Raw genomic sequence first — 25,288 nt, forward strand, 5'->3', positions numbered from 1 at the left:
TATTCATCAGGGATATAGGTCTATAGTTTACTTTTGGTGGGATCCTTTACTGCTTTGGGGATCAGAGTAATGTTAGCCTCATAGAATGTATTTGGGAGTGTTCCCTCTTCTTCTATTTTCTGGAAGAGTTTGAGGAGGATGGGTGTTCTTCTTTGAATGTTTTGTAAAATTCATTAGTATAGCCATTAGGACTTGGGCTTTTGTTCTTTGGTAGGCTTTTGGTTACTGTTTAAATTTCTTTTTTTTATTTTATTTAAGAAAGGATTAATTAACAAAACCATAGGGTAGGAGGGGTACAATTCCACACAATTCCCACCACCCAATCTCCATTTCCCACCCCCTCCCCTGATAGCTTTCCCATTCTCTATCCCTCTGGGAGCATGGACCCAGGGTCATTGTGGGTTGCAGAAGGTAGAAGGTCTGGCTTCTGTAATTGCTTCCCCGCTGAACATGGGTGTTGACTGGTCGGTCCATACTGCCTCTCTCTTTCCCTAGTAGGGTGGGTCTCTGGGGAAGCGGAGCTCCAGGACACATTGGTGGGGTCTTCAGTCTAGGGAAGCCTGGCCGGCATCCTGATGACATCTGGAACCTGGTGACTGAAAAGAGAGTTAACATACAAAGCCAAACAAATTGTTGAGCAATCATGGACCCAAAGCTTGGAATAGAGGAGAGGAAGTGTTAGGGGGGTACTCACTGCAAACTCTAGTGCACTTCTGCTTTCAGGTATATATTTTGCAGTAGTTTATGGATACGTGTGAACATATGCTCTCTCTCACAGAAACTGGTGTATATCTAGGTTTTGGGACTTTGTTAGTAAGTGAACCACCTGAGATGAAATTAGAGTATACTATGAAAGGAAAGGTCTCACCCAAGTAATGAAGTTGAAGGGTTGTCATTCCACACGTGAAGTCTCTGGACACAGTCTGAAGTGAAGCATGTTGAGGTGGCAATCATTGTGTTGGTTAGGTTGTGATCGGCAGATGCAATATTATTTGATATGGATTGGGAGAGGCATACGGGAAAGTGGGCCCTATCCAGTGGTTCCAGGACTGGGGAAAGTAGAGGCTCCATAGTGGAGATGTGAGGTTCCTGCTGTCTTAGGGTTCCAAAAGACAATCGATAGTTAATGTTATCATCACATTATTTGGTAATTGGGTTAACATTGAAAAGTCCTTTTGTTAGGGTTTGCTGTATAGTACCCAGTATCTTGTATATAGCTGTGCTATTGGTTGCTTCTGATCTGCTTGGTCTAGGCTTTTGAGAGAGTCTGCATATCAATTACACAGCCTATATATTGAAAAGATTCAGTTTGTGTTTTGAAAAACTTCAAGACATACAATTAATTTTCCCCCTCTCGTATTAATTAACTAGTGATTTATATGACTACATTTTACTAGGAGTGTACATAAACACCATTCCCACCACCAAAAGACTGTGACCCATCCCTCCCACCCACTCCCACCCCCCACTGGCCCAGGAAGCTGCATGTCTACTCCTCACCACAGGGTTTTTACTTTGGTGCCCTACTTACAATTTGGTCAGGTCCTGCTTTTAGTTTCCCTTTCAGATCTTCTTCCTCAACTTCTGTTGATGAGTGGGATCAGCCCATACTCATCTTTATCTTTCTGACTTAGCTCACTTAACATAATTCCTTCTAGCTCTGTCCAAGATGGGTCAGAGAAGGTGGGTTCATTGTTCTTGATAGCTGCATAGTATTCCATTGTGTATATATACCACAGCTTTCTCAGCCACTCATCTGTTGTTGAGCACCTGGGTTGCTTCCAGGTTTTAGCTATTATGATTTTTGCTTGTAGTCTCATAAATCACTATTTAATTATTATGAGAATACCTTTATTTCTCCTTCATACTTGAAGGATAATTTTGCAGGATACAAAATTCATGGCTGAAATTCCCTCTCCTTTAGTGCCTTGAATATGTTATTATACTCTCCCTTGTGGCTAAGGTTTGTGAAGAAAAGTCTGATATTTCTCCCTTTGTATGTATGTAACTTCTTTCCTTCCCCTAGCAGCATGAAAAATTTTCTCCTTGTCATTGAGTTTTGATAATTTTATAGTAATGTGCCTTGGTGTTGGTCGTTTGGATTTGTGAACCTGGGTGACCGATCTGCCTCTAAAATAGGTATGGTCTGAGGATTGCCTATGTGAGGGAAATTTTCATCTAAAAGTTCTCTGAAAATTACCTCCGGACCTTTGACCCAGTTTACTTCCTCAGGTATCCCTATAACTCATATATTCGACCTTTTTATGGAGTTTGCAATTTCACAGAGAGTAGTTTCATTCTTTCTAAACCTTTCCTCTCCCATATCTTTGAATTGAAAGAGTGGGCTGTGTCTTCTGGATTGAAAATTCTTTCTTCTGCATGTGTGAGTCTATTTCCTAAGCTTTCTACCCGAGATTGAACTGCACTAAAGGTGTCTTTCAGTCCTTGCAGTTCTGTTTGAAATTTTCCTCCGTGCTGTTTAACTGCTTAGTGAACCTGCTTTGAGTTCTTCTTTCACGCCTTGTAGCTTCTTATCAAGTTCCAAAGTAAAATACTCTTTCAACTCTTGCTATATTCCTGTAGAGTTCTCATAAGATTTCTATAGTCTGTCTCTGATAGACTCTCTGCATCTCGAATTTCTTGGATTGCGTATGATTTACTTATCTCTGTGTGATGTGACATGCTGTTTAACTTTCTGCCTCTCTTGCTTTCGCATGTATGGGGTTGGTTATTGTTGGCCAGCAGGTAGTGCTGTTGTGGTCTTTGCTTTCCACTTATTGAAATCTGTGGCTGTGGGTGGGGGAAGGGGTGTTTTGGGCTATCTTATGGACTGAGTTTTGTCTTTGTCTTAAACTCAGACTGAGAAAAAACAAAAGTGAACACTCACCAAATAATAATAATAAGAAGAAGAACCCTGAGTCAAAGATTGAGAGGTTTTAAGCTCCAATTTCTTTTCTTCTGGGGAGTCTGCTAACTGCCTTACTGTCCAAGATGGTGCGGGGAACGCCCGAGTGCTATCATCCCAGAGCTTCTCGTGACCTACTGCGTCTTCCAACCCACTCCCATTTCCCCAGCCTTCTGTGCCGGCACCCACCTGAGGCTGTGGATTTTTTTCAGCTGTAGATTTTGTGTCCAATTAGATCTCTTGTGTTTAATAGTTGTATGGGGAGAGTGAAGGTCTGACTGTAGCCACTCCATAAACCACGCCTCCAGGAAGTCTTCCTTAGTTGTGCCTTTTAAATGTTATCTGCACCACTTTTTGTAGTCTGTTAATAAACTGTGCTCAATATATAGATATGATGGAAAATTTGTGTACAGAGCTGTGCCAAATATAATATTGCCTATAGGGAAGCAGAACTGATAAATAGTTTAAAAGTTTATCTTTTTAAGCCAGGAGTAGGGGATATACAGCCAACCCATGGGTAACATAGTCAGCAAAATCATTTGATCTGGTCCTGCTGAGGCAACTTCAGGTGACACTCAAAATTTAGTTAAATGATATTTTTAAAATTTCTTTTTTGAGGGATGAATGGTTTATAGTCAACAGTAAAATACAATAGTTTGTACATGCATAACATTTCCACAAAACAATACAACCCCCACTAGGTCCTCCTCTGCCATCATGTTCCAGGACCTGGGCCCTGCCCCCCAACACCAGAGTCTTCCATTTTGGTGCAGCACACTCACTCCAGCCCAAGTTCTGCTTAGAGTTTTCCCTTCTGATCTTGTTTTTCAACTTCTGCCTATGAGTGAGATCTAAATGCTGATTTTTAAGTTGATAATTTTTTAAAGAGACAGAGAAAGAGAGAGACCACAGTACCAAAACGTCCTACAATGAAATGGGGACAGGGCTTGAGTCTGGGTTGTGCACATATCAAAGCAGCGCACTTTCCAAGTGAGCTATTTTACTTGCCCAAAGTTGATCATTTTGTATGGCCCACAAAGGATGTTATAAATGTCCAAGTAATCCTTGATAGAAAAAATGATTTCCCTCCCCTACTTTAAATAGACTGATAGAAATTAAATCCTGGGGCTGAGTGGTGGCTTCTTCTTCTTCTAGCGTTTGCCCTTCTTCCGTAGCCAGTCAACAGCTTCAGGTTGAGCCTGATGTAAAGTTTCGAGACCTCCTTTGAATCTGGAGAGGTGGCAGTCGTTGACTATGTGGGTCATAGTCTGTCTGTAGCCGCAGGGGCAGTTCGGGTCGTTTCTGGCTCCCCAGCGATGGAACATAGCGGCGCACCGGCCATGGCCTGTTCGATAGCGATTGAGGAGGGCCCAATCATAACGTGCTAGGTCAAAGCCGGGTTGATGCTTGCAGGGGTCTGTGATGAGGTGTTTGTTCTTTACCTCACCTGACTGCCAACTCTGTTTCCAAGAGACTTGAACAGAGAAGTTCAGTGTAGGCATAGGGGACCAGATTGGGTGATGAGACGTCAAGTGTTGGACAGGGTGGGCGAAGGTTGGACAGTGGTGGCTCATCTCCTAGAACAAACGTGCTATAATGCATAAGGGCCTGAGTTCAAGCCCTCAAGTTCCCACTTGAATGGCGGAAGCTTCAAGAATGGTCAAGCAGTACTGCAAATGTCTCTCTTTCTATCTTCCCCTTCCCTACCAATTTCTCTCTGTCTCCATCCAATAAATAAATAAATGAACAAAATATTAAATCTCTGCTCTTTAATTTCTTGGATTACCTTGGACACGCTAGTAAATCTTCCAAAGCCTCAGTTCCTACATCTGTAAGATGGCTCTAACAGCAGTACCTCTCTCATGAGGTTTGTGGAAGAACTGAATTAGTTAATGTGGGATAAGCACCTAGCAACCGTTTGACACAGAATGAGCATTCATTAGATGTTGCCAATCATTATTATTAGATAGCCAACATTATTATTGATACTAGTGTGATCATTTATCTTTGTGGCTGTTTGTAAAGCTTTTCAAAATAACTGGTTATAGTTAGCAGTGCAAACTATGGCCGTGAGACAGATTTTCTCAGTGCAAATGGGACTGTTCACAGGGGGCTTATGAGAGGCTCAGTGCTGACCTTGGCCCCATTAGCACCATTCTTTAACCAGCTCAGGCACGGGGCTATAATGAGGATTATTGAAGTAACATATGGAAAACTCTTATAGTTAGCTCTTGGGAGAGGAATAAGGCACTAGATAAATACAAGGAATTATTAAAAACTAGGAGACGACCTCACAGGCCTGCTGAGCCTTGTATGTTATTTGCTATTCTAAAAAGAAACTAAGGCAGGAAGCCAACTTCATCACCAAGTGATGAAAGTGGTCTCCTGGCTGCTGTTCAAGGGACGGCATGTAGCTTCACCTAAGCAGATCCCAGGCCATGTACAATCTCTTCCGGTCTACAGGCTGCTCAATTTTCCTACGCAGACTTTGGAGGAAGAGGGGCCAGGGACCCATGTCAGATGTAATACCGGTCCCTCTCCCCACCTCAGGCCTCACATGCCCAGGGGCTCCTCTGGAGACACTTGGGAGGTGAAGTTCTTAGTGAGAACCCACCAAGTAAAATGTGAATGGTAAGCTCTCTTTGATGCCAGTGCTTATACCACTAGCAGATCTGAACTGGACCAAACTTGTGGCTTTGTTACCAACTTTGACAAGTCTGTGCAGAGCAGAGGGCTCTGTGATTTTGATCATAGCAGTGCTTCAGTCCCTATTTACAACTTTACCACCCACCCCCTGAAAGATTCTTCTCTCCAGAGCTGGTTGAAATCCCAAAATGAAATATACATAAAGTGGTCACCAGGTATCACTTGTAAAATAGTTTTTATGAGGCTTCCAAGAGTGAATCAAGATCTGGCCCACTGCCCACCACATACTTGAAGACCTCTGGCTTCCCCTGATATCAGTGGCATAAGATTAATTTCCATGGTCCTGAGCTATGAGTACGGAAACAGCTTATTTCTCTTTGCCACAAAATAAATAGTGTCTTAGTCATGATGGCTTACATTATAAAATCTGAGAACATAAGGATATTATCTGTTAGTTTCATTAATCAAAAAATAACACACCATGACACATAACCTTTATTTCTATTTCTTAGGCAACAATACAAGTTTAAAATACAGATGGCTCTCCAAATAATGGTATAAACATGATAGGATTTAAATCCTCCAAACTACTAACATTTTCAGATTACTAAAAATTTGTTACTAGCACATGAAGTGATACTTAACACATAAAATGGGATGTAGCTAAGTGGTATAACACATGCTGTGACTTTATGAGGCCCTAGTTCAATTCCCAGAACAGAAAGGGGGGGAGTATGTATAAAATATTACAAAAATAGACCCACCCTATTAGGGAAAGAGAGAGGCAGACTGGGAGTATGGATCCACCAGTCAATGCCCATGTTCAGCGGGGAAGCAATTACAGGAGCCAGACTTTCTACCTTCTGCAACCCACAACGACCCTGGGTCAATGCTCCCAGAGGGATAGAGAATGGGAAGGCTATCAGGGGAGGGGGTGGGATATGGAGATTGGGTGGTGGGAACTGTGTGGAATTGTACCCCTCCTACCCTATGGTTTTGTTAATTAATCCTTTCTTAAATAAAAAAAATATTACAAAAACATAACTTGCCCTCTCAGTTTGCATATTAAAAATGGCTTGGTGGAGAAAATACAAAATTAAAAGGCCCACCACTCAAAAGAGAAAAATTCTATAGTTTCTTCTGTTGTTCTGTCAGCTTCCAGAGTGGTATATCAGTCCTCAAATATTAAAATAACTAAAATTTTCAGTAACCTTAAAACCTAGATGTTCTGAGAAAGGATACAAGACCAAAATTAAAATATTGTCTTTGACCTTAATTATTCCCCTAATGTTCTGATTAGCTTGATTCAGTTCTTCAGCAACATTTGACTAAGGACTAAAGGTAAAATAAATAAAAATTTCTCTGACTCATTATTACAATGAAATATATATTTTCCTATTTATGTTTTTTCTTCAGAGATCAAGTTTAGTTAAAATAATTAAAAAGATGTTTCTCAGGCTTCTAGGAAAACAAATCATAATAATAGACTCTGATATTCAGTTGTAAGCTATATGTGACCCAACCTGTTAAATAAAAGGATGGTGATATTTGCCCTTAAAAGTACTTAGTTGCAGGGGCCAGGCGGTGGCACACCTGGTTAAGTGCACACATTACAGTGCATAAGGACCCAGGTTCAAACCCCTGGTCCCCACCTGCAGGGGGTAATCTTCACGAGTGGTGAAGCAGGTCTGCAGGTGTCTCTCTGTCTCTCTTCCACACTATTTCCCCCTCCCTTCACAATTTCTCTGTCTTTATTCAAAATAAATAAAGATTAAAAAAATTTTTTTAAAAGTACTTAGTTGCATAGGAAAATGATTTGCCATTTACAAGATTAACATTTGAGCCTGTCCTCTATGACACTGGGGAAAACTTTTATACTGTTGTATCTTCTCCATTCCCTCTCTCTCTCTCTCTATTTGTCTGAAAAAAAAATAAAGTAAAAATAATTAAGAAAAAAAAGTCTGAATAGAGCAATGAAGCTGCTGATGCCCCCTACTCCCCCCCCCCCCAAATTGTCTGGGCAGATTTTCAGAGCCAGTCCATGTAATCATTTCTTACATGCACTCCCTAAGTTAATACTTTTTTTTTAAAGGAATTACAGAATTTCCTATTTTTTTTCCAATTGTAGATGTGGAAGAAGGCTGTGCTATTTCTTTTTTCCCTCCCCCACCTTTCAGTCCAATCAGTCCTTTGGGTTGTTGACAGCTTCTGAAGGTGATTAGACATGGCCTCTCCTATTTTCTGGTTTGTCTGCTTCTTATAAAGAGCACATATGCTACAGGAGTACCAGAGGCAGGCTCTGCCCAACTATTCCATCAGCTATCAGCCACTTTTTTTCCTGCTCTCTTTATTCATCAGAGCCCTCCAAAAGCACAAAGAAGAATGAACAGTTTGCAACAGCCACTATAAAAAGCTTCTAAGGTAATAGCAACTTCAACTTGAAATGGCTGTCTTACCACTTGATAGAGAAAAATGAGAAATCTGTGGCATAGAGGGAGAAAATGGGCCATTTTACTTTGAAGACAGACTTGCATTCTACATCGTTGTTTTTTTTTAAAGAATATTTATTCCCTCTTGTTGCCCTTGTTTTATTGTTGTAGTTATTATTGTTGTTGTTATTGATGTCACTGTTGGATAGGAGAGAGAGAAGTGAAGAGAGGAGAGGAAGACAGGGGAGAGAGAGAGACACCTGCTAGCCTGCTTCACCCCTTGTGAAGCGACTCCCCTGCAGGTGAGGATCTGGGGGCTTGGACCTGGATTCTTACGTGGGTCCTTGCGCTTTGCACCACATGTGCTTAACCACTGGGCTGCCGCCTGACTCCCTCTACATCAAGTTTTAAGGGGATGCCACTTTGGCTCTTTCTTCTCCTTCTCCTCCTTCTCCTTCTCCTTCTCCTTCTCCTTCCCCTTCCCCTTCCCCTCCTCCTCCTCCTCCTCCTCCTCCTCCTCCTCCTCCTCCTCCTCCTCCTCCTCCTTCCGTTTGCCCTTCTTCCATAGCCAGTCAACAGCTTCAGGTTGAGCCTGATGTAAAGTTTCGAGACCTCCTTTGAATCTGGAGAGGTGGCAGTCGTTGACTATGTGGGTCATAGTCTGTCTGTAGCCGCAGGGGCAGTTCGGGTCGTTTCTGGCTCCCCAGCGATGGAACATAGCGGCGCACCGGCCATGGCCTGTTCGATAGCGATTGAGGAGGGCCCAATCATAACGTGCTAGGTCAAAGCCGGGTTGATGCTTGCAGGGGTCTGTGATGAGGTGTTTGTTCTTTACCTCACCTGACTGCCAACTCTGTTTCCAAGAGACTTGAACAGAGAAGTTCAGTGTAGGCATAGGGGACCAGATTGGGTGACAAGACATCAAGTGTTGGACAGGGCGGGTGAAGATACCCGCGTATATTGGCAGGTCCGGTCGAGCGCAGACGTGGGAAATGAACTTAGATGATGCCGCATCCCGACGAATATCTGGCGGGGCGATGTTGCTAAGAACTGGCAGCCATGGAACCGGGGTGGAACGGATGGTTCCAGAAATTATCCTCATGGAGGAATATAATTTGGAATCGACCAAGTGGACATGGGGGCTACGGAACCATACTGGGGCACAGTATTCTGCAGTGGAATAGCATAATGCCAGAGATGATGATCGTAGTGTGGAAGCGCTCGCGCCCCATGAGGAGCTGGCCAGTCTTGCAATGATGTTATTCCTCGCACCCACCTTTGCTGCAGTTTTTATGAGATGTTTGTGAAATGACAGAGTGCGATCGAGAGTAACGCCAAGATAGACTGGCTGGGCTTCATGCCGGATTCTCGTATCGTCAAGCTGCACATTAAGCTCACGCGAGGCCGAGGCATGGTGTAGATGGAAAACAGATGATACCGTTTTTGCAGTGCTAGGGATTAGTCGCCATTTTTTACAGTAATCAGATATCAGAGACATGTCTTTCGTGAGTGTTTCCTCGAGGATGTCAAACTTGGATGCCTGAGTTGCACATCAGATGTCATTGGCGTAGATGAACTTCTCTTACTGATATAAACTAATATGAGAAAATATTCTCAGGAAAGAAAGTTTAGATTTGCTTTGCTTTGGGTTGAGAGACTTGCCAACTACTTCTATTTATTTATTTATTTATTTATTTACTTATTTATTTATCTTTACCAGAGTACTGCTCAACTCTGGTTTATTAGTGGTACAAGAGATTCAGCCTCCGACATGAAAGTTGGTGTTGTGTGTGTTTAACATAATCATTATACTATCTCCCCCACCTGGCTCCTCCTGATAAATCCTAAAGGGAGTGCTGGTGGGGAGGGGGTCTCTTTGGAGACAGTTGATGTGATACATGTCATTATCAGGTCTTGTTTACACTAAGTATTTGCTTTCAAGGTCTGTTCATGAGCAGAAACTAATGTGCTAGTATCTTTATTCTTGTATAAACCTGGTGAAAAATACTGTTGCAGCATAAATGGTGTTACTGTATTCCACATCTAACCTACCTAACATAGCATTGTTCACTTTTTATTTTATTTTTGCCACCAGTATTATCACTGGGGCTTGGTGCTTACGTGATGGCTCTCCCAGTGGCCTTTTTTCTTTTCTTTTCTTTCTTTCTTTCTTTCTTTCTTTCTTTCTTTCTTTCTTTCTTTCTTTCTCTTTTTCTGAAGGAGGCAGATAGAAATTGAGAGACACCTGCAGCACTATTCCAACCACTTGTGAAGATTTCTTTCTACAGGTGGGGACCAGAAGTTTAAACCTGGTCTTCAACAGTTTGACACACAATGGAATATTACTCAGATGTTAAGAATGATTTTGGATGGAACTTAAAGTGAGATAAGTGAAAAATAGGACAAATATCAGATGATCTCACTTATGCATGGAACTTAAGAAGCAAGTCCAGAAAAGGAAAACATAGTGAAACTTGGGCTGAGCAGGGTATATTGCACCAAATCAAAAGACTCTGGGGGAGGGAGAGGTTGAGAGGACATGGAAGGAATCGTAGGGTATTAATCTGTCCATATACCAATAACCATACTGTAAACCACTAACCCTCCAGTAAAATGAAAAAAAAAACAAATGAACAAAGACCCCAAACCTAGTCTATCTCACAGTAATGTGTATGCTATACTGGGTGCACCAGCACCCAGCTCCAGTTTTTATAACTCTTAACAGTGTTTTTTTCTTTATGGCATTTCCCTATAGGAAATTATTTTAGTGATCGTTTAAGTGTTTGTTTCTTTCTCCCACTACCAGCTCCTGGAGTAAAAGCTGCACATAAAAGAAATCTCAGCTTCTCTTAAATGGCTAGGTCTTCATTTTACTTCTGGACTAGCCTCTCCTCCCAGCAAGATTTTCATGACCCAACCCCAAAAGACAATTAAGGGATGGAGCCCACATTCCTTTAACATCTGCAAGAATCTGGTCATGATGAAAAGGCATCCTGTTCTTGGAACATTGTCTCAGCAAAGTTAGGAATGTTCCTATAAACTGTTGCTTGGTCATTAAGAAAGCACCACAGACTACAACCCTGTCATGTCACATTCTACATAGGCTTATTTATGAAATATACTGTGGGTTTTTTAAAATTATTGTTAGGCAGTTAATGGCTTACAGTACAGTTGTTGCCTTGTGGGTACAATTTCTCATCTCACCATATGGCTGTCTACTAAATATTCTTCCCCCAGTATAGGTCCTTTTCCATAATCATGTAACAGGACCTCAAAGCTTCCCCTCTCTCCAGTGTCCTCCCCATTGTCCTTCCCCAGAATCCTTTGCTTTGGTTGCAATATACCAAACCAGTACAAGTTTTACTTTGTGTTTCCTCTTTCTGTTCTTGTTTCTTCAGTTCTGACCATGAATGAGATCATCTCACATTCATCATTCTCTTTCTGGCTTATCTCATTTAACTGAGACTTTTTACCCACTGTCTGAAGTGAGATGAGATAATCTTTAGTTGATATGAAATTTTTAGCATGTTTTTGTATCAGTAGATTCAGTTTTAGGACTAAACATTGATATTTATTTTCTTTTAATAAAGTTCAACTAGATTCTTACTGTGGCCATGTTTTCAGAAACACAATGTTCTTTGTAGTGAGAAGCTATTCAGACACAGAAAAGAATAAAAGCACATGTTAAAACATATTAATTTGTACACCAGGTCTTGTGGGAGGACTCTCAAATGAGAATAAAAGTAGAATACTAATATTTAGCTTCATGTATACAAAAATCAGCAGAATCTTTTAATTTGCTTCTGTTCCCCATAAGAGATTCTTTCCTTAGATTTTTTTAAAATTTATTTATAAAAAGGAAACACTGACAAGACCATAGGATAAGAGGGGTACAATTCCACACAATTCCCACCACCAGAACTCCATATCCCATCCCCTCCCCCATAGCATTCCTATTCTTTTTTTTATTTATTTATTCCCTTTTGTTGCCCTTGTTGTTTCATTGTTGTTGTTATTGATGTCGTCATTGTTAGATAGGACAGAGAGAAATGGAGAGAGGAGGGGAAGACAGAGAGGAGGAAAGAAAGACAGACATCTGCAGACCTGCTTCACCGCCTGTGAAGCGACTCCCCTGCAGGTGGGGAGCCAGGGGCTTGAACCAGGATCCTTAAGCCGGTCCTTGTGCTTTGTGCCACATGCGCTTAACCCGCTGCGCTACTGCCCGACTCCCAGCATTCCTATTCTTTAACCCTCTGGGAGTATGGACCCAGGGTCATTGTGGGACGCAGAAGATCGAAGGTCTGGCTTCTATAATTGCTTCCCTGCTGAACATGGGCATTGACAGGTTGATCCATATTCCCACCCTGTCTTTCTCTTTCCCTAGTGGGGCAGGGTTCTGGGGAATCAGAGCTCCAGGACACATTGGTGGGGGCATCTGTCCAGGGAAGTCTGGTTGGCATTATGCTAGCATCTGAAACCTGGTGTCTGAAAAGAGAGTTAACATATAAAGCCAAACAAGTTGTTGACTAATCATGAACCTAAAGGCTGGAGTAGTGTAGATGAAGAGTTGGGGTGGGGTGGGGTGGGGTGGGATCTCTGTTTTGTAGATAGCTAGTAGGCATATTTTAGTATATTCCAAAGGGATGAGAAATAACTGTTGGTTAACCTTTTTGAGTAAAATACACCAATCCCCATACATAAAGTATGATTTTGTTTAATCCTCTGAGCAATGATACAAGATAGAAAGGAATGAAATAACATTCCTTAAATAGATAAATAGTTCATGATGTTTCACCTGGAAAGTGTGCCTGCTCTGCTGTGCCTCCTGTCCAGGGTTAAACATGTCCCTCACTGCATTGGAGGAAACTTTGGTGCTGTGCAGTCTGTTTCTCCAGCTTTGTTCCTCTCTCAATCTGAAAGTGTTGGCCCAGATCACTGAAATCCAGTGAAAAAAACAAAGTTAGCAAGCGATGAGACTATAGTGTAATTCTTTTAATTGAGTATAAGTGTGGAAAAATTTATATTATATATATGTTATACTTATATATAATATATAAATATATTAAAATCTAACAAATATGTAATTTATATATTATAACTTATATATATTAATGAATAGCTTAACTCTAGTTATTAATGGTACTGGGGACTGAACTTAGGTCTTCTTGCATGCAAGAAGGTGTCTATCTTTCTCTCCCCCCTTTCTGTCTTCTCCTTTCATTTTCTCTCTGTCCTATCCAACAACAGCAGCAGCTACAATAACAACAATGGGAAAATATATATATTTTTTTCATATATATATGATATATATATATTTGTATATATATTTATATTTTATATTTTAAATATATATTATATATTTATATATATTTATATATAAATAAATATATATAATAAATATATATAATATATATTTATATATATTATATTTAAATATATATTATATATATTTATATTTTATATTTTTAAATATATATATTTATATTTATATTTTATATTTATATTTTATATTTTCATATATATATGATATATATATATATATATATATCATACTGGGAGTAGATAGCATAATGGTTATACAAGCAGACTCTTATGCCTGAGGCTCTGAAATCCCAGATTCAATCCCCTGCACCACTATAAGCCAGAGCTAAATAGAGGTCTGGTTAAAAGTAAATAAATAAATAATATATACATATATATGTATTTTTTTTCCTCACACTGTAAAAGTTACATGTTTTTGTAGAAACTTCCACACATCTACTGTATCATTCTATTCTATTGTGGTCTTACTGGATAGTACATTTTTGGCAGCTGCATCTAATATTATTTTTAAATAGTTTTAAATATTATTGTGTAGTATTTCATTATGGGGCTATTGTAATTGAATTTCCATTTCCTCTTTGATGGGCATGTAAAGCAATATTAATGTTTTTCTATTACTTTTAAAAAAGAGTGTGTCCTATAAGAACAGATTAAAAATAACTTTTAGAAGTGAAACTACTGAATCAAATCTGTATATACTCTGCATTTTATTGTTGCCAGATTTCCTTTTTAAAAGGATACAAAATAGCCCTATACTGGTTACAACAATTTTCAGTGTGTTAGATTCTGTCTGACACATACTTATTTCCTTTTTAGATGTTCATAAAACTTCCTTTTGGAAAACTCCAGTGTTCATGCTCTGCCACTATCTCCATTAAAAACACAGTATTAACCCTGTACTAATCATATGTGTAATACCATTTCAAAGTATAAAATGCTTTCTGAATACTTATGTTTCCTCCTTCATGTAAAGTATGTACATCTGATGAGATGTAAAATGCAAATGTTTAAACAGAGCATTCTAAAGATAAAGTGATATGATTTAACCTTTGGAAAATCAAATTGTGTTCCTCAAATAGGATGGAGGTGAAAGAGGAGAGAGAATGCCCTTTCAGGGTCACAACTGAACATAAGTAATTGCTACTCAGAAGTTGATGCAAGAAGGCAAGAAGTTTTCAAGAGTGAAGTCAATTTTTCCAGCCTTTAGGAATAAACCTATAAATTCTGATTATATGAATTGCTGAAGAATGACTGTATGGGGATCAATAAATCACTTCTAAAGCAGTGTTAGAAGACTGTTCCATCTCCTTAGTATACTAGTTACAATTACATTATTAGCCTCCAGAGTGTTGGGCAAACTCATTCTTTTAGCTCTTAACATGGCAGTAAATGACCTGGCAACAGATTTAACATTTTCTTTGTAATGTCTCAAGATTAACTCTTTAGTCACTAGGTAGAACATCTCTTTCTAATCCTACTAGAATTTTACTGCTGGGGAGTCGGGCGGTAGCGCAGCAGGTTAAGCGTAGGTGACGCTAAGCACAAGGACTGGCATAAGGATCCCAGTTCAAACCCCCGACTCCCCACCTGCAGAGGAGTCGCTTCATTTTTTTTTCTTTTCTTTTTTTTTTTCCCCCTCCAGGGTTATTGCTGGGCTCGGTGCCTGCACCATGAATTCACCGCTCCTAAAGGCCATTTTTCCCCCTTTTATTGCCCTTGTTGTTGTAGCCTCGTTGTGGTTATTATTGCCATTGTTGACGCTATTCATTGTTGGATAGGACAGAGAGAAATGGAGAGAGGAGGGGAAGACAGAGAGGGGGAGAGAAAGATAGACACCTGCAGACCTGCTTCACCGCCTGTGAAGCGACTCCCCTGCAGGTGGGGAGCCGGGGGTTCGAACCGGGATCCTTACGCCGGTCCTTGCGCTTTGCGCCACATGCGCTTAACCCACTGCGCCACCGCCCAACCCACTGCGCCACCGCCCGACCCCCGGGGAGTCGCTTCATAAGCGGTGAAGCAGGTCTGCAGGTGTCTTATCTTTCTCTCCCCCTTCTGTCTTTCCCTCCTCTCCATTTCTTTCTGTCCTATCCAACAACAACAACATCAATAATAACTACAACAATAAAAAAAAAAGGGCAATAGAATTTTACTACTACTTTAGTGCATAATCACTTAGAAATAATATTGATGCTTTACTGTGGAAAAAAAGGGAGAGCGTTAAAGAAGGTGTTTCTACCCCTCCTCAGTGACAAGAGGGTAAATTCAAAAAATAGTTTATGATTGTAATTACTAATTACTATGAAGCAAAAATAACCCATTTGCATTTTATTCAGATGTTGCTATTGAGCAAATGTAAATTGCTATAAATAGTGACTATACACAACCAGTGAAAGGCTGATCTAAAAAATAATTACTAACAGTAAACAATTTAATGATGCAGAGGCTCATGGAATAATCTGCACAGAAGCTAGAAAGCCAGCGCCCTCCAACGGCATGGATTTGAGGTATGTAATGTTGAGGGAACAGAGCCAAGTTGGTTTCTGAGGACATCTCCTGACCAAGGTTAGAAGCCTTTACAGAGGAGAATAATGCTTCTCTGTTAGAACAGATTCTTCTGGGCATTTCTTTACTTCTTGGGTGCTGTGCTCTCCAAAAATTATACTGAAAAATCAAATCAGGATATCAGAAACTTTAGGGAAGAGAAATATATTCAGAAATTTTTCAAAATATATTTCATAAAATAAAGTTCATGATACTATTCTTCAGTTAAAAAACAAAGTTTTAGATCTGTTAAGCTCTCAGATGTATCTTTTGTGCAGTTCAGTTATACCTCATTGCATTCAAATTTTGGCATGTGGGTTTTGTGTACCATTTTCAAGATAGAGGCTCTACATCAATGAAATAGATTAAAACCTGAATCTCACCAAAGAAAAGTTAGAAACTTAGTAATGCAGTTAATATTGAATATAATTTTAGAAATCCTTTCTTGTAGAGGAACTATAGGGTCATGACTTCTGTATAAAGTATGAAATTTTTAACACACACACACACACACACACACACACACACATATATATACTTTGTGATGCAAACAATTTGTAAACATGGGAACATTTTAGTATTTTGTGTGACTATTAGCTCCATTTAATAGCTTATGCATCCCTAATAAATTGTGCTATTAAAATTTTCCGCTCAAAGACCCAAGTTCAATTCCCAGGTCCTACCTGTGCAGGGAAGCTTCACAGGCTGTGAAGCATTACTGCAGTATCTTTTAGTCTCTCTCCCTGTCTCCCCTTTTCCACTCAATTTATCTCTGTTCTATCAACAAAGAGAAGGGGAAAAATAATTCCACCAGGAGTGGTGGAATTAAGAGTGCAGGCAGCGATGTAGCTCTGGTAGCAATAAAAAAAAAAAAAAAAGAAAGAAAGAAAGAAAATAGTAAAAAAACAAAAAGCCCCTGGAAATTTCAAGAGTTATCTTGCCCAAATTAGGCTAATCTAGCAAAAAGGCTCATAATTAAGAGGATTTTGCCATTCTTTAGTTTTCATTGCATCAGACATTGGATGCTTTGTCCTACTTTTCTGCACCAGCTGTCATTCACTTACTAAAATAAAGATTTTAGCACCAATCATCATAGTTTCTCTATTAATTACTCCTTTAGTTCTTGAGTTATCTCTGCTAGCACCCTGCTGGTTGTTCCTCCATCTTTAATCACTAGCAACAAGCATTTTACTAACTCAACTTCAACGTATTATATCTTGGAATATGTGGAATAATTTTAACCATAAAAGGACCTCAGAGAAGGCCTACTTCCAGTAGAATGCACATTTTATCATGTGTATGTACCCAGGCTCAAGGTCAAGTCCCCAACCTTCTGCAGGGAGATAGGGTCACACAAGTGGCCAAGCAGTGTTGCAAGTATCCTCTCTCCCTCTTTCTCTTTTTCTGTCTCAAACTCTCACTCTCTACCCTCCTTCTCTCAGAAAAAGGAAAAAATGGCTGCTGAGAGCAGTGGAACCATGTAGGCATTGATCCCTAGCAATAACCTTAATCACACACAGGAAGGAAGGAAGGAAGGAAGGAAGGAAGGAAGGAAGGAAGGAAGGAAGGAAGGAAGGAAGGAAGGAAGGAAGGGAAAAAAGAAAAACCTTAGAGAATTTCTTCAAAACTGACACAATTTGGTGCCTGGACAAACATTTTTAACTTAAATTCAAATATCCTGAAAAAACTATGTCTCTGTGGAACATTAGAGTCAGAGAGAGACTAGTAATTCTTGCCTTAAAGCACTGAGAAAAGACGTAAGGGGGAAATTGTATTTAACTTGTAGCATTTCCTTCAGCACAGAATATACTTTTTAAAATTATTTATCTAGCAGCTGTAAATTGCCTGAATGATAAGGGAGTGAGTAAATGTTTTCCCACAATTTACACAACTTGAAAGTATAATCTGACCAGCTGGCCACACTTTCTTGTCCTAAGCAATTGTGAGGATTCACCAAAAGAGTTGTGATTGAATTTCTGAGTTACAGATCACATTTTCTAGATTTCTAAATGTCCTGTTACACACATACCATACTCTGAGAATCAGAATCTTACGACTCAGGACAAATGCTGAGTTTTCCTTTTCTGCACAGCAAGCACACATAACCATTTTCAACAATAACGTCTTCAAATACACACCAAGAAAATCATATTTTTATTCATAAACAAAAAAATTCTAGAATTTCTTATAACTAATATTATATACTAAAGACTTTCTCCCTTACATACTCATTTTGGAGACTTTTAAAAAAAAATTGTTTTGTCTTTTGCCAAGTGTCCCCTAGTCCAGTTGTTAAAAATTGTCTATTGTGTGCTCCCAGTCGCTTTGGGGCAGGCAGTAGCAAAACATTAGAGAATGTAGCCAGGTGCTTAGTGTTATCATTGTAATCTGAAAGAGTTTTTTTTCCTTATGAAAAATCTTTAAGTTTTCAGTGGAAAAATATCTCTCTGTACCTGATGATAACATTTATTTTAATACTGAAGAAAACCTAGTCTGTTGGGGGTTGAGGGGGAGTCAATCGCAGGTAACTTGCTCTGAAAAAAAAAAAACTGAATGAGCCATGCCACTTTATTCGTTATTCAAATAAACTGTAATTAGTTCTAACTTCCTGCTCTTGCTCACACACCTGAGGCCCCTCCCTGCTAGGCAGAAGGAGCTCCACCTTGGGATCAGAGGGGAAGCGGGGCAGAACAGCTTTCTTGGAAAATGGCTCATATTTCTACAAATTCAAAAGTATGTATTTCATTCAAATTGTTGGGAGGAGGGCAGATAACATTTAGAGAATTTTTGCTCTGACTCAAATCAGAAAGGTGGTTGCAAAGCTGCATTTGCAGGGTGGAGGAGACTCAGGAACCTGAGTCAGGGAGCAGGTTAGGTGTTTGATCCAGGTGTGTGTGTCTGAAGGTTTGTGGTGTGGTTGTGTGTGTGAGAATGTGTGTATATAAAATGGTACTCTTTGATGACACTAGTTATAGGTGCAGGGTCCATGAGTGTCACCTGCTAGCACTGTTATTTCTTCTACACCTGATTTTTTATTGTCAAATTAAGATTTCCCTCCTCCTCTGTGGATGTATCGTTAATTATTGCTCTCCTTTGTACAGTGTGACTTCTTGAAAACATTCAAAATAATAAGTGAAAAAGCATTAAGGGAAAGGAGGGTGGCTCTAAAATCCTTAACTTGGAGAGAAAAAAAAGGTTTTCCTCTAATTGTCACCGGTTGGTGGATAGTTTAACTTCTCTTGCTTTCTCGCTGTTCTGGGTCTTTTTTTGTGGCTTCTCAGAGAGTACATCAGAAACACTTAAACATCATTAGAGAAGATTACAACCAGAACACTGCTTGCTTGAGGAAGCCACTGTTAACATTCCCTTCCCCTTATCCAGAATGTTCACCAGATCTCAGAGGCTGAAGCTACCCTCGTTGCCTTGGAGGCAAGGACATCTTCTTTGGAGAAGACATGAAAGATGTAGGGGAAGCAGACTCTTTGTTTTTCTAAAGTTTCAGCTTATCAATAAGAAAAAAAAAGGATATCTGTCCTTATTGTACCTGCTTCTATTCTATTTTCTGCTCCTTTGTCCTCAATTATGATTAGCTAGCAGCATGTCTAATAGGCAGGAAATTAAAGGGCTGACTAATAAACTAGGAAAAATTGCACATAACATCTCTTGTACTTTGATTTTGGGAAAAGATGTTCCACTGCTAAGAAATAAGTTGTATCCTATGTAGTTGCAAATAGTTATTGGGCTTTTTAAGAGTCCATTCATTAACTGATTTGTGTCAGTGTCTATATGGAGTTAAAGATACCAAGAGGACTTGCTGCCCCATTCCCGATTTTGATTTTAATCCTTTCGGGGTTTCATAATTCTGAGGTAATCATTGTATCTCCATGGACAAGTTCCAAAAGCATAGAAGACTGACAGCATTGTCTAATAAAACATCTCCAATTTTATCCCCTTTGGAATGTAACCCAAGTTCCAACAATAGCTAATAATTACCTTTCATAACTGTAGCAACAAAATAGCTGAATGTGCACATTAGCTGTTTTATGTATGCAATTTCCCATTCTCAGGCTCCCTGTATAATCCATTCTTTCCCTCAATGCTTTGAAGGCTTGGAAAGACTTAGTACAAATTTTCACAACCTAGGTAACTTTGATGTGAGACTTGTCAGGTCATGCTAACTTATTTTTGTGCTTGCAGAGAAAACTGATGAAGGGGATCTGTTTTTTAGCTAACAGGTGTAACTTGAGAATTTGTGACTGAGTGACAGGAGGGTTGGGAAGTTTTTCCTCATACACTGTGAAATATACTGTGTCTGCTTATGGGAATGAATCACATTTGTAAAGAGTCAAAATATTCACTGGAGCCAAAATCCCATTTTGTAGAAGGTTGTTCTTGCAGTTAACTCTAAATAAGATAACTGTGTATCTTGGTTTTGCCTCTTAATGGCTCCATTTATTTCTCTAAGTAGTCACGGTAACCAGCTTCATTCTCAGAAATGTCCTGTATTGTACAGTAGATTATGTTATCACCTTAAGTGTTCTCCAAAGAGAGAGGGAAACTTAGCAGTCTTCTGTACTGTGATACAATGGTACTTCTTCAAAAGAAATTCTTAAGAGTTAATCACGAAAGATAGGTGAGAGTTGAGCAATCCAGTATTTCACAAATAGAAAATATTTTTAACTAAACTTCATAATTGCTTTCTAACTAAAGTTCTGTTGGCTTATTAGCACTGTAAGTTTTGGAAGCTTAGAAGTTCAGGCTCTCTTCAAATGTAAGGTATTACACTTCCCACCAAAGTATCAGTAACCGCCCACCTTTTACTTCCCTCTCCTCACCTTTTGGGAACCTTAGTTCTGTAGTCAAAATCCAAGTAGAGGAATCTTTTTCTAAAGCCATATATAAACTACATATAAAAGCTTTATGTAAAACTATATATATATATATATATATATAGTTTTATCTGTTTACATATATAGTTTTATCTCTTTGCTCTTCAATTCTACATGTGAGTAACATTTCTTGGTATTTGTCTTTCTTCTGATCTATTTTACTTAACATAATCCTCTTAAGATTCACACTTGCTATTGCAAAAACCACCATTTTTTAAAAATATATTTTCCCTTTTGTTGCCCTTGTTGTTTTTCATTGTTGTAGTTCTTATTGTTTTTGTTATTGATGTTGTCTTGTTAGGTAGGACAGAGAGAAATGGAGAGAGGAGAGGAAGACGGGGAGAGAAAGATAGACACCTGCAGACCTGCTTCACCACTTGTGAAGTGACTCCCCTGCAGGTGGAGAGCCAGGGGCTGGAACTGGGATCCTTAAGCTGGTCCTTGCACTTCCCACCACGTGCGCTTAACCCGCTGCACTACCGCCCAACTCCCAAAATCCACTATTTTATTTTATTTTTTATAACTGAGTAGTATTCCATTGTATATAGATAGCCCAGCTTTATCCACTGATCTGTCTTTTGACACTTAGGTGTCTCCATATTTTGATTGTTATAAATAGTGCTGCAATTAACATAGGCATACATATATCTTTTTAATTTTTATTATCTTTATTTATTTGAGAGACAGCCAAAGGTGGATATAGAGAGCGAGAGACAGAGAAATACCTGCAGCACTACTTCACCACTTGCAAAGCTTTCCCCCTGCAGGTTGGGACTGGGGGCTTAAAACTGGGTCCTTGCACATTGTAACATGTGCCCTCAAGCAGGTGCACCAATACTCAACCCGCATATCTTTTTTTCTATTCTTAGCATAGATACCTAGGGGTGGGATTGCTGGATGACATAGTAAATTCTAGTCTTAAATTTTTGAGGAAGTGCTACATTGTTTTTCACACTATATTAATTTATAACAGCAGAGTAAAAGAGTTTCTTTTTCTCCATACCATACCAATACTTGTTGTTTCTGGTCATTTTTATGTAGACCATTCTCGGGAGTATGAAGTGGTGTCTCATTATAGTTTTGATTTGTATTCCCTGATGATATTTCCTGAGTAGCATTTTTGTTTGTTTGTTTGTTTGTATGTTTATTGCTTACCACAGTTACACTGGGCTCAGTGCCAGCACTATGAATCCACAGTTCCTGGCAGTCATTTTTCCCCATTTTTTTTTAATATAAGACAGAGAGAAATTGAGAGAGGAGAGGGAGATAAAGATACCTACGGACCTGCTTCACAGCTCATGCAGTGCCCCCCCCCACACACACACACAGGTGGAGAGAGCAGGGCCTCGAACCTAGGTACTTGGGTTTGGTAATATATACACTTAACTGAGTGTACCACTACTCGGCTTCCAAGTAGCATTTTTTTTCATGTGCCTATTACCCATCTGTGTGTCTTCTTTGAAGTATCTTTCAGTTCTTCTGCTTAATTTTTAAAGGGTTGTTTTGTTGTTGTTGTTGAATTACATGAGTTCTTTATGTATCTTGAATACTAATCTGCCATGTGATATATGGCCTGCAAATATTTTTAAAATACTATATTTAAACATAGACTGCTAAGTCAAACATGGTAAACATGTTTCCCCTCAGATGGCAACTTTACTTATCTTATAGTCACTGACCTGAGAAGGACTCTATACCAAATTTGTGACCAGTGAAAAGAGGTTTTACCTTATTACTGATATATTTTGTGAGCACTAGAGGAAGTAGTTGTAAAATGTAGGCCAGGTATTAAGTGCCGCTATTATAGAGTTAGATGGGATCTTAGTGATAAGTCAACCGTGTCTTCCAAAACATACTCCACATGACACAAATACTTCAACATGATACTCAAACAATATATTCCATGGTCAGGTAAGATTAAGAATGATGCCTGATGGATGTTGGGTGGTAGCGCAGCGGGTTAAGCGCACATGTCACAAAGCACAAGGACCGGCATAAAGATCTTGGTTCGAGCCCCAGGCTACCCACCTGCAGGGGGTTCGCTTCACAGGCAGTGAAACAGGTCTGCAGGTGTCTGTCTTTCTCTCTCCCTCTCTGTCTTCCCCTCCTCTCTCCATTTCTCTCTGTCCTATCCAACAACAACAACATCAATAACTACAACAATAAAACAAGGGCAACAAAAGGGAATAAATAAGAAAAAAAGGATAAAAAATATTCACTAAAAAATAATTAAAGAATGATGCCTGCCATTTCTCTCTCTTGGAAATGCAGTGTAGTGGCACAGAGTTCTAAAAAGTTTCTCCTAAAGACAGATATTTAACTTTGTTTAACCTAGTGTTCCTAGTGTTAAACCTATTTGGCCTAGGAAGAAGTCCTTTTCAGTGGTATCTGTCATCTTGATATAGAACTAGTTTCTTGGGACACATTGGAGGAAGGACTGTTTTACTCTTTTGTTACGTTTTACAAATAAGAGAACTCAGCTCCCCCCCCCCCCCCCAAGAATGAATGACTAACCATCATTCAGCTCAACTGGTCTACGGATCAGTCAAAGCCAGAACCCTGGAAGGCTGGCTGCCAGCCCTAGAGATACTTTCTACTACATGATAATGTGGAAAATATTAGAGACTACCTAAGATTTTAACAGCTTCTGGAAGCATAAATTATGTATATGTATATGTATATGTATATGTATATGTATATGTATATGTATATGTATATGTATATGTATATGTATATGTATATGTATATGTATATGTATATGTATAGTGTTCAGACATGAAGGTACCTTTAAAGTTCAAAACAAAAGAAAATAAAATCATTATTGATGTGGTCCAACTTGAGTTGTTTCTCCCTCTATTTTAGCTTATTTTTTTGGCCTTTGGAGATAAAGTGATTACTAAAGGAAAGAATTGCTAGACATGAATCCACTTTAGGTTAAAAATCTGTTTTATCACTTCCTGGGCTTTGAATTTTGAAAACACAATCATTTATTGGTCTCTTTTGTGCCATCATATTAAAGTACATCTGTGGTCCACACAATTTTAGCTATTAGCCTTCTAGCTAAGCAGTCATGAAATTACAGCCACAGTAAATTTAGACAAGAACTAATTTCACTTTGGTCTGTCCATAAATCCACATGACAGAATAAGCATCGTGTGTCTTGTGGTTCAGATGAACACATGTAAAAAATTAAGAAATGTTCAGTGACAAGAAAAAACACTCCATAAAAATTAATTGTGTTTAATTGAAGATGTATGAAATCCACTATTTGCAGACAGTCTGATTTTGAGCTTGTACGTAAACAAAATTCATCTTGGGTAGAACTTGCTGGTTTTGCTTCAGTGGTTCTCCTATGCACTGCCTTCCTCTGGGAGAAAGGAACACCTGGAAAATATAACCATTGCTGAGCCATTGATGTCTGGTGTGTGTGTGGATGGGGGAAGGGTCTTGTCCTTTATTTTCATTATAATAGTATTAAGGAAATTGGTTGTTCTAGTTTTCTTAAATACAGGCTTCCATAGAGCCTTATGGCTGCTAGCACTTGTAATCATCATTGACATCCCTTTGAAGATAACTTTTTTTTTCTTCCTCAGGAAGTACGAATTGGTGAAGTTAAGCAAAAATATACATCTTTCATGAGTAAGAGGAAACTGATTTAAAGGAGCAAAAAATTCAACTGTGTTTAAACGTTTTTTATTTAAGAAGCACATCATGGTTCCTATTAACTGAGTTCTAAGAGTTACCATTTTCCTCAGTCAAGCTGGAGAATAGCAGCAGTCAGAAGTCATGGATAAAGCTTTTATAAGTTTGATAAGTCAGATTTGTTTATTTTAAAAGCCAGATGTTTTTTAAAAAATGACATATGAATTTTCCATGATGTATAGTTGTGCTTCAAAGAAGTAAAGCTACCACAAGAAACAGACATGAAGTCTTTATTTTTAAGTGGTAGAATTAGACTAGATTTTATCAGTCAGATTATAAACCAAGCAAAGCAATTTGTAACTTTCTTAAAGAACATATTAATAATGCTATCTTGAAAAATATACATTGTACTTTGCCAGTGGATTTGTTAGTTTCTCTTACCTAGAAGTTTGGTTTTTCCTTTAAAACAAGCAGTATTATTCCAGTGTGAATAACCAGTATTCTGAGCTTTCCTAGACATGTATTCCAATTTCAGGTAGTGTTTCATCTACATCCCACTGTCATTGGCAATTGCCAGCATTGTAGAAGAAAGAGCGACCACACCAGGAAAGTAAACTTTGTGTTTTTCTTACAATACCCAAGTATGTTTTCTTCAAAGACAACCACTTGCTCTAGAAGCAGCTGTGATTCCACCTAATTTTAGTTATCTTTCTGATCCCTCTTGATTCATGGTCAGACAATTCCTGACTAGCAACTAGACAGCCACTTTTCCACCAACACTTGACCTCTAACCAAGACTATAGTTACATTTAACATCTTAAAATATAGAACTTGAGTTTTTCTAGGTAGAACACTTCTTGAATTTCAGTCCTACCACATATTCTGGTGCTATAATATGATCTTTTAGTTTTTGG

At 39.0% G+C, this 25,288-nt stretch overlaps 1 protein-coding gene across 5 annotated transcripts in view; it reads left to right on the forward strand.

The window, feature by feature from the left end:
- Window positions 1-25,288, forward strand: part of PALLD (palladin, cytoskeletal associated protein) — an 811,300-nt gene that overhangs the window by 516,438 nt on the left and 269,574 nt on the right. Inside the window, exon 1 of one of the 5 annotated variants that reach the window (XM_060184252.1) lies at window positions 18,557-18,576. The exons of the other annotated variants lie outside the window; for them this stretch is intronic. The gene's annotated coding sequence lies outside the window, so the exon portion shown is untranslated. Of the gene's footprint in view, window positions 1-18,556; window positions 18,577-25,288 lie in introns of those variants that run through there. 5 annotated transcript variants of the gene reach the window in all.

Source organism: Erinaceus europaeus, chromosome 2 (genome assembly GCF_950295315.1).
Source record: "Erinaceus europaeus chromosome 2, mEriEur2.1, whole genome shotgun sequence".
Lineage (NCBI taxonomy): Eukaryota > Metazoa > Chordata > Mammalia > Eulipotyphla > Erinaceidae > Erinaceus > Erinaceus europaeus.